This window comes from Macaca nemestrina, chromosome 9, assembly GCF_043159975.1.
Source record: "Macaca nemestrina isolate mMacNem1 chromosome 9, mMacNem.hap1, whole genome shotgun sequence".
Lineage (NCBI taxonomy): Eukaryota > Metazoa > Chordata > Mammalia > Primates > Cercopithecidae > Macaca > Macaca nemestrina.
This window is the reverse complement of record NC_092133.1, coordinates 140,866,965-140,877,002: the sequence shown is the minus strand read 5'-3', so window position 1 is coordinate 140,877,002 and position 10,038 is coordinate 140,866,965. Positions and strand designations below refer to the sequence as shown.

Below are 10,038 nucleotides of genomic sequence, written 5' to 3'. Positions count from 1 at the left end.
GGCTCTAAAGCTGGGCCTTTGTTCATAAAGCCTCTGCTGTTTAAAGAGGCCGCTCGTAGACTCACACAGCCCCAGGTCCAACACTCAGAGTCAGTGCAGACTCTTCCTGTGCTAAAACATGCCCTGTGAACTCGAACAGGCTTGACCAGCTGCTTCCATAAGGCTCAGGCCTGAGAGGTCCCGACCTCCATCCTCCTACCTGGCATGATCTGGGTCCGTGTAGGGGACAGTTCGGATGCATTCGCCCACATAATTCACCAGGAAGGGCATCAGGAAGTGAGTCTTCATCTGCCAGGGCTTGAAGGTGGGTTCCTGAGGGACAAGGTGCGGTCAAAGGCAGCTGTCCTATTTTTATTTTGGCCTTTTCTTAGTGTGTGTTTTCTGTAACTACTGCTGTATAGAACTTCTTTTTTTTTTTTTTTTTTTTTTTGAGAGGGAATCTCGCGCTGTCGCCCAGGCTGGAGTGCAGTGGCCGGATCTCAGCTCACTGCAAGCTCCGCCTCCTGGATTCACGCCATTCTCCTGCCTCAGCCTCCCGAGTAGCTGGGACTACAGGCGCCAGCCACCTCACCCGGCTATTTTTTTGTATTTTTTTAGTAGAGACGGGGTTTCACTGTGTTAGCCAGGATGGTCTCGATCTCCTGACCTCGTGATCCGCCCATCTCAGCCTCCCAAAGTGCTGGGATTACAGGCTTGAGCCACCGCGCCTGGCCTCTAGAACTTCTATATGAGTTTTAGGTAGTGAATCTTGCCCACCCAGAGGTCCCCCACCCCAGAGAACCTCCATTTCAGTCCCCCGGGCTGTTCCTGCCTGTGCTCCGCTTGGTGTGAATGTTGAGTTTGATCGATCCACACGGCTGCTTGACCCTGTGTCTCCTTCCTTCTTGTTGCTGAGGCCAGTTCTGTTCTCTCTTTCTCCACCTGAACTACACTTGAAGCCAAGATGAAGGATGAGAAATGGTTGCTAAGAAGGACCCTCCTGCAGCGAATTCGCTGTGAGGAGGCTGGGCTGGCCCAGCCTGTCATTTCCTTCTCTAAGCTCATTCCAGAGGTCGGTAAGGGGCAGCCTGTCCCTGTCTGCTCTTGTGGCCTATGAATCAAGAATGGATTTTACATTTCCAAATGATTGAACAAATAAAAAACGAACACTTCTGTGGGGAAAAGAAAGAGAGATCAGCCTGTTACTGTGTCTATATAGAAAGAAGTAGACATAAGAGACTCCATTTTGTTCTGTATTTGAGATGCTGTTAATCTGTGACCCTACCCCCAACCTTGTCCTTGCAAGAGACATGTGCTGTGGTGACTCAAGGTTTAATGGATTTTGGGCTGTGCAGGATGTGTCTTTGTTAAACAAGTGCCTGAAGGCAGCTTGCTGGTTAAAAGTCATCACCATTCTCTTAATTTCAACTGCCCAGGGACACGTACATGGCCAAAGGTCGCAGGGACCTCTGCCTAGAAAAGCTAGGTATTGTCCAAGGTTTCTCCCCATGTGATAGGCTGAAACAATGCTGCTAAAAGGTTTATGGAGATGTTTACATATGCATCTCAAGGCACAGCATTTTCCTTTAAACTTATTCATGTCACAGAGATTTTTGTTCATATGTCTTACTGCTGATTTCCTCCCTACGATGATCCTATTGTCCTGCCACTCCCTTATCTTTAAGATGGTAAAGATAATTATCAATAAATACTAAGGGAACTCAGAGACCGGTGCGGTGTGGGTCCTCTGTAAGCTGAGCGCCAGTCCCCTGGGCCCACTTTTTCTTTCTCTATACTTTGTCTCTGTGTCTCATTTCTTTTCTCAAGTCTCTCATTCCACCTAACGAGAAACACCCACAGGTGTGGAGGGGCAGGCCACCCCTTCATCTGGTGCCCAACGTGGAAGCTTTTCTCTAAGGTGAAGGTACACTAGAGCATGGTCATTGAGGACAAGTCGATGAGAGACTCCCGAGTACGTCTACAGTCAGCCTTGCGGTAAGCTTGTGCACTCAGAAGAACCTAGGGTAACAATGGGGCAAACTAAAAGTAAATATGCCTCTTATCACAGCTTTATTAAAATTCTCTTAAAAAGAAGGGGAGTTAAAGTCTCTACCAAAAATCTAATTACGCTATTTCAAACAATAGAACAGTTTTGTCCATGGTTTCCAGAACAGGGAACTTTAGATCTAAAAGACTGGGAAAAAATTGGCAAAGAATTAAAACAAGCAATTAGGGAAGGTAAAATCATCCCACTTACAGTATGGACTGATTGAGTCATTATTAAAGTAGCTTTAGAACCATTGCAAACAGAGAAGATAGCGTTCCAATTTCTGATGTCCCTAAAAGCTGTGCAGTAGATTGTGAAAAAGAGGCAGGGATAGAATCCTGGAAAGGAAAGGGAAGTTCACACTGTAAATGTGTAGCAGAGCTGGTAATGGCTCGGTCAATGCAAAATGTTTATGATAATCAATTACAGGAAGTAGTATATCCTGAAATGTTAAAATTAGAAGAAAAGAGTCCAGAATTAGCAGAGCCATCAGAATCTAAACCACGATGGCCAACTCCTTTTACAGCAGCTCAGATGCCTGTAACTTTACAACCTCAAATGCACGTTAAACAAGTACGAACTCCAAAAGAAGATCAAATAGAAAAAGAGTCTCTGGCATGGCAATGCCAATCCAAATACAGTGTCCACAATATCAGCCGGTAGAAAATAAGACCCAGCCGCCAGTAGTCTATCAATACTGGCCGCCAGCCGAGCTACAGTATCAGCTGTCCCCAGAAAATCCGTACGGACAGCCAGGAACATTTCCAGCGCCACAGGGCAGGGCGCCATATCCTCAGCCGCCCACCATGAGACTTAATCCTACAGCACCGCCTAGTACCCAGGGTAGTGCAGTACATAAAATTATTGATGAGGCAAGAAAACAAGGAGATATTGAGGCGTGGCAATTCCCAGTAATATTAGAAGCAAGACCACCTGGAGAAGGGGCCCAAGAGGGAGAGCCTCCCGTAGCTGAAGCCAGATATCAGTCTTTTTCTATAAAAATGCTAAAAGAAATGAAAGAGGGAGTAAAACAGTATGGACCCAACTCTCCTTACATGAGAACATTATTAGATTCCATTGCTCATGGACATAGACTCATTCCTTATGATTGGGAGATTCTGGCAAAATCATCACTCTCACCCTCTCAGTTTTTACAATTTAAGACTTGGTGGATTGATGAGGCACAAGTACAGGTCCAAAGAAATAGGACTGCCAATCCTCCAATTAACATAGATGCAGATCAACTATTAGGAATAGGTCAAAATTGGAGCACTGTTGACCAACAAGTAATAATGCCAAATGAGGCCATTGAGCAAATCAGGGCTATCTGCCTTAGGGCCTGGGAGAAAATCCAAGACCCAGGAACCGCCTGCCCCTCCTTTAATACAATAAGACAAGGCTCTAAAGAGCCCTACCCTGATTTTGTAGCAAGACTTCAAGATGCTACTCAAAAGTCAATTACCGATGAAAATGCCCGTAAGGTCATAGTGGAGTTGATGGCATATGAAAACACCAATCTTGATTGTCAATCAGCCATTAAGCCATTAAAAGGAAGGGTTCCCGCAGGATCAGATGTAATCTCAGAGTACGTTAAAGCCTGCGATGGAATTGGAGGAGCTATGCATAAAGCTATGCTTATGGCTCAAGCAATCACAGGAGTTGCTTTAGAAGGACAAGTTAGAACATTTGGGGGAAAATGTTATAATTGTGGTCAAATTGGTCATCTAAAAAAGAATTGCCTAGTCTCAAATAAGCAAAATGTAACTACTGAAGCTACTACAACAACAGATAAAGAGCCACCTGGCCTATGTCCAAGATGTAAAAAGGGAAAACATTGGGGTAATCAATGGCGTTCTAAATTTGATAAAAATGGGCAACCACTGTCGGGAAACGAGAGAAGGGGCCGGCCTCAGGCCCCGCACCAAACTGGGGCATTCCAAATTCAACCCTTTGTTCCTCAGGGTTTTCAGGAACAACAACCCCCACTGTCACAAGTGTCTCAGGGAATAAGCCAGTTATCACAATATGGCAATTATCCTCCCCCCTCCACAAGCGGCAGTGCAGCAGTAGATGTATGCACCATACAAGCAGTCTCTGCTTCCAGGGGAGCCTCCACAAAAAATCCCCACTGGGGTATATGGCCTGAGGGGGCGTTAGGACTAATCTTAGGAAGATCAAGTTTAAATCTAAAGGGAGTTCAAATTCATACTGGTGTGGTTGATTCAGACTATAAAGGTGAAATTCAATTGGTTATTAGTTCCTCAATTCCTTGGAGTGCCAGTCCAGGAGACAAGATTTCTCAATTATTACTCCTACCTTATATTAAAGTTGGAAAGAGTGAGATAAAAAGAACAGGAGGGTTCGGAAGCACTGATCCGGCAGGAAAGGCTGCATATTGGGCAAGTCTGGTCTCTGAGAGCATACCAGTGTGTAAGGCCATTATTCAAGGAAAACAGTTTGAAGGGTTAGTAGACACTGGAGCAGATATCTCTGGCATTGCTTTAAATTAGTGGCTAAAAAATTGGCCTAAACAAAAGGCTGTTAGAAGACTTGTCGGCATAGGCACAGCTTCAGAAGTGTATGAAAGTACAATGATTTTACATTCTTTAGGACCAGATAATCAAGAAAGTACTGTTCAGCCAATGATTACTTCAGTTCCTGTTAATCTATGGGGTCGAGATTTATTACAACAATGGGGTGCAGAAATCATTATGCCCGCTCCATTATACAGCTCCACGAGTCAAAAAATCATGATTAAGATGGGATATATACCAGGAAAGGCATTAGGAAAAAATGAAAATGGCATTAAAGTCCCAATTGAGACTGAGAAAAATCAAGAAAGAAAAGGAATAGGGTATCCTTTTTAAGGGCGGCCACTGTAGAGCCTCCTGAACCCATTCCATTAACTTGGAAAACAGAAAAACCGGTATGGGTAAATCAGAGGCCGCTACCTAAGCAAAAACTGGAGGCTTTACATTTATTAGCAAAGGAACAATTAGAAAAGGGACACATTGAGCCTTCATTCTCACCCTGGAATTCTCCTGTATTTGTAATTCAGAAAAAATCAGGCAAATGGCCTATGTTAATGGACTTAAGAGCAGTAAATGCTGTAATTCAACCCATGGGGCCTCTTCAACCCGGATTGCCCTCTCCAGCCATGATCCCAAAAGACTGGCCTTTAATTATAATTGATCTTAAGGATTGCTTTTTTACCATTCCTCTGGAAGAGCAAGATTGTGAAAAATTTGCCTTTACTATACCAGCCATAAATAATAAAGAACCAGCCACCAGGTTTCAGTGGAAAGTATTACCTCAGGGATTGCTTAATATTCCAACTATTTGTCAAACTTTTGTAGGTCAAGTCCTTCAACCAGTTAGAGACAAATTTTCCGATTGTTGTATCATTCACTATATTGATGATATTTTATGTGCTGCAGAAACAAGAGACAAATTAATTGACTGTTACACATTTCTGCAAGCAGAGGTTTCCAACGAAGGACTAACAATAGCATCTGATAAGATCCAAACCTCTGCTCCTTTTCATTATTTAGGGATGCAGATAGAAAATAGAAAAATTAAGCCACAAAAAATAGAAATAAGAAAAGATACATTAAAAACATTAAATGACTTTCAAAAATTGTTAGGCGCTATTAATTGGATTCGGCCAAGCCTAGGCATTCCTACTTATGCCATGTCAAATTTGTTCTCTATCCTAAGAGGAGAGCCAGACTTAAATAGTAAAAGAATATTAACCCCAGAGGCAATAAAAGAAATTAAATTAGTGGAAGAAAAAATTCAGTCAGCGCAAATAAGTAGAATAGATCCCTTAGCCCCACTCCAACTTTTAATTTTTGCTACTACACATTCTCCAACAGGCATCATCATTCAAAATACTGATCTTGTGGAGTGGTCATTCCTTCCTCACAGTACAATTAAGACTTTTACATTGTACTTGGATCAAATAGCTACATTAATTGGTCAGGCAAGATTACAAATAATAAAATTGTGTGGTAATGACCCAGACAAAATAGTTGTTCCTTTAACCAAGGAACAAGTTAGACAAGCCTTTATCAATTCTGGTGCATGGCAGATTGGCCTTGCCAATTTTGTGGGAATCATTGATAATCATTACCCAAAAACAAAAATCTTCCAGTTTTTAAAATTGACTACTTGGATTTTACCTAAAATTACCAGACATGAACCTTTAGAAAATGCTCTGACAGTATTTACTGATGGTTCCAGCAATGGAAAAGCAGCTTACACAGGGCCAAAAGAGCGAGTAATCAAAACTCAATATCAATCGGCTCAAAGGGCAGAGTTGGTTGCAGTCATTACAGTGTTACAAGATTTTAATCAACCTGTTAATATTATATCAGATTCTGCATATGTAGTACAGGCTACAAGGGATGTTGAGAGAGCTCTAATTAAATATAGCATGGATGATCAGTTAAACCAGTTGTTCAATTTGTTACAACAAACTGTAAGAAAAAGGAATTTCCCATTTTATATTATTCATATTCGAGCACACACTAATTTACCAGGACCTTTAACTAAAGCAAATGAACAAGCTGACTTACTGGTATCCTTTGCATTCATAAAAGCACAAGAACTTCATGTTTTGACTCATGTAATTGCAGTAGGATTAAAAAACAAATTTGATGTCACATGGAAACAGGCAAAAGATATTGTACAACATTGCACCCAGTGTCAAGTAACTACACCTGCCCACTCAAGAGGCAGGAGTTAATCCCAGAGGTCTGTGTCCTAATGCATTATGGCAAATGGATGTTACACATGTACCTTCATTCGGAAAATTATCATATGTTCATGTAACAGTTGATACTTATTCACATTTCATATGGGCAACATGCCAGACAGGAGAAAGTACTTCCCATGTTAAACATTTATTATCTTGTTTTGCTGTAATGGGAGTTCCAAAAATAATTAAAACTGACAATGGACCAGGTTATTTTAATAAAGCTTTCCAAAAATTCTTAAATCAGTGGAATATTACGCATACAACAGGAATTCCTTGTAATTCCCAAGGACAGGCCATAGTTGAAAGAACTATTAGAACACTCAAAACTCAGTTAAACAAAAAGAAGGGGGAGACAGTAAGGAGTGTACCACTCCTCAGATGCAGCTTAATCTAGCACTCTATACTTTAAATTTTTTAAACATTTGTAGAAATCAGACTACTACTTCCGCAAAACAACATCTTACTGGTAAAAAGAACAATCCACGTGAAGGAAAACTGATTTGGTGGAAAGACAACAAAAATAAGACATGGGAAATAGGGAAGGTGATAACCTGGGGAAGAGGTTTTGCTTGTGTTTCACCAGGAGAAAATCAGTTTCCTGTTTGGATACCCACTAGACATTTGAAGTTCTACAATGAACCCATCGGAGATGCAAAGAAAAGCACCTCCACGGAGACGGAAACACCCAATCGAGCACCATTGACTCGCATGATGAACCAAGTGGTGATATCAGAAGAACAGATGAAGTCACCATGCCCCAAGAAGGCGGAGCTGCTGACCTGGGCACAGTTAAAGAAGCTGACACCGTTAGCTGGAAAAAGCCTAGCTAGCACAAAGGTGACACAAACCCCAGAAAAAAATGCTGCTTGCAGCTCTAATGATTGTATCAACGGTGGTAAGTCTCCCCATGCCTGCAGGAGCAGCTGCAGCTAATTATACCTACTGGGCCTATGTGCCTTTCCCACCCTTAATTGGGGCAGTCACATGGATGGATAATCCTGTTAAAGTATATGTTAATAATAGTGTGTGGGTACCTGGTCCCACAGATGATCGTTGCCCTGCCAAACTGGAGGAAGAAGGAATGATGATAAATATTTCCATTGGGTATCGTTATCCTCCTATTTGCCTAGGGAGAGCACCAGGATGTTTAATGCCTGCTATTCAAAATTGGTTGGTAGAAGTACCTACAGTCAGTCCCACCAGTAGATTACTTATCACATGGTAAGAAGAGAAGATAATCTCACTTTAGACATTTCTAAATTAAAAGAACAAATTTTTGAAGCCTCTCAAAGTCACTTAAATATTGTGCCTGGAGCTGAGGCGTTAGATCAAGTGGCAAAAAATCTTTATGGATTAAACCCCACGACTTGGATTAAGTCTATTGGGAGCTCTACTGCAGTAAATTTTGGAATTATGTGTCTCTGTTTAATTGGCTTGTTTTTAGTGTGCCAGACCAGTCGAAGAATCCTGTGTCAAATCGAGAGAATGAACAAGCCTTCATCGCCATGGCACATTTATATAGAGGAAAAGGGAGAGAGAATGCTGCGAGAAGTCAGGGACCTTGAATGCAGGGACTGGCTGAAGCCACGGCAGAAAAACATAAAATATGAAGATTTCATGGACATTTATTAGTTCTCCCAAGTTAATACTTTTATAATTTCTTATGTCTGTCTTTACTTTAATCTCTTAATTCCATCATCTTCTTTGTAAGCCGAGGAGGATATATGTCACCTCAGGACCCTGTGATGATTGCCTTAACTGCACAAATTGTTTGTGGAGCATGTGTGTTTGAACAATATGAAATCTGGGCATCTTGAAAAAAGAACAGGATAACAGCAATGTTCAGGGAACAAGGGAGATAACCTTGAACTGGCCGCCAGTGAGCTGGACAGAACAGAGCCATATTTCTTCTCTTTTCTTATGCAAATAGGAGAAATATCGCTGAATTCTTTTTCTCAGCAAGGAACATCCCTGAGAAAGAGAATGTGCTCTGAGGGTAGGCCTATAAATGACCCCCTTGGAAGCGCTCTGCCTTTTACGGTTGAAGCAGAAGAGATGAAATAAACCCTGGCCTCCTGTAGCACTCCCAGGCTTATTAGCACGAGGAAATTCCCACCTAATAAATTTGGTCAGACAGGTTGTCTGTTCTCAAACCCTGTTTCCTAATAAGATGTTATCAATGACAATGTGTGCCCAAAATTTCATTTTTAATTTTAATTTTAACACCATCCTGTGATCTCATCCTGCCTCCACTTGCTTTGTGATATTCTATTACTTTGTGAAGTATGTAATCTCGGTGTCATGATGACAATGGTGGTTTTGTTGAAAAGAAAAGGGGGAAACGTTGGGGAAAAGAAAGAGAGATCAGCCTGTTACTGTGTCTATATAGAAAGAAGTAGACATAAGAGACTCCATTTTGTTCTGTATTTGAGATGCTGTTAATCTGTGACCCTACCCCCAACCTTGTCCTTGCAAGAGACATGTGCTGTGGTGACTCAAGGTTTAATGGATTTTGGGCTGTGCAGGATGTGTCTTTGTTAAACAAGTGCCTGAAGGCAGCTTGCTGGTTAAAAGTCATCACCATTCTCTTAATTTCAACTGCCCAGGGACACGTACATGGCCAAAGGTCGCAGGGACCTCTGCCTAGAAAAGCTAGGTATTGTCCAAGGTTTCTCCCCATGTGATAGGCTGAAACAATGCTGCTAAAAGGTTTATGGAGATGTTTGCATATGCATCTCAAGGCACAGCATTTTCCTTTAAACTTATTCATGTCACAGAGATTTTTGTTCATATGTCTTACTGCTGATTTCCTCCTTACAATGATCCTATTGTCCTGCCACTCCCTTATCTTTAAGATGGTAAAGATAATTATCAATAAATACTAAGGGAACTCAGAGACCGGTGCCAGCATGGGTCCTCTGTAAGCTGAGTGCCGGTCCCCTGGGCCCACTTTTTCTTTCTCTATACTTTGTCTCTGTGTCTCATTTCTTTTCTCAAGTCTCTCGTTCCACCTAACAAGAAACATCCACCAGTGTGGAGGGGCAGGCCACCCCTTCACACTTCATGACACTGAGAAGTTTCCAGGTCCATAAGTAAAGTTTTATGGGGGTGCAGTCATGCCCATCTCTTCACAGGCCACCTGCAGAAGGCTGCTGTTGTGCAGCCATGGCAGAGTTGCATCTTTGAGGCAAAGATCAATTGGCAAAGCTGAAAATACTGACTCCTGGCTCTTTAGGGAAACAGTTTCCAGTCT

The 10,038-nt window shown here is 42.0% G+C and overlaps 1 long non-coding RNA gene across 1 annotated transcript; it reads left to right on the top strand.

Annotated features, from left to right (window-relative positions):
* Window positions 1-471: 471 nt before the first annotated feature.
* LOC139356434 (uncharacterized) lies at window positions 472-9,751 on the top strand. Its single transcript, XR_011608379.1, has 2 exons — window positions 472-1,974; window positions 7,403-9,751. It is a non-coding gene; the product is annotated as an uncharacterized lncRNA (long non-coding RNA).
* The last annotated feature ends 287 nt before the right edge of the window (window positions 9,752-10,038 follow it).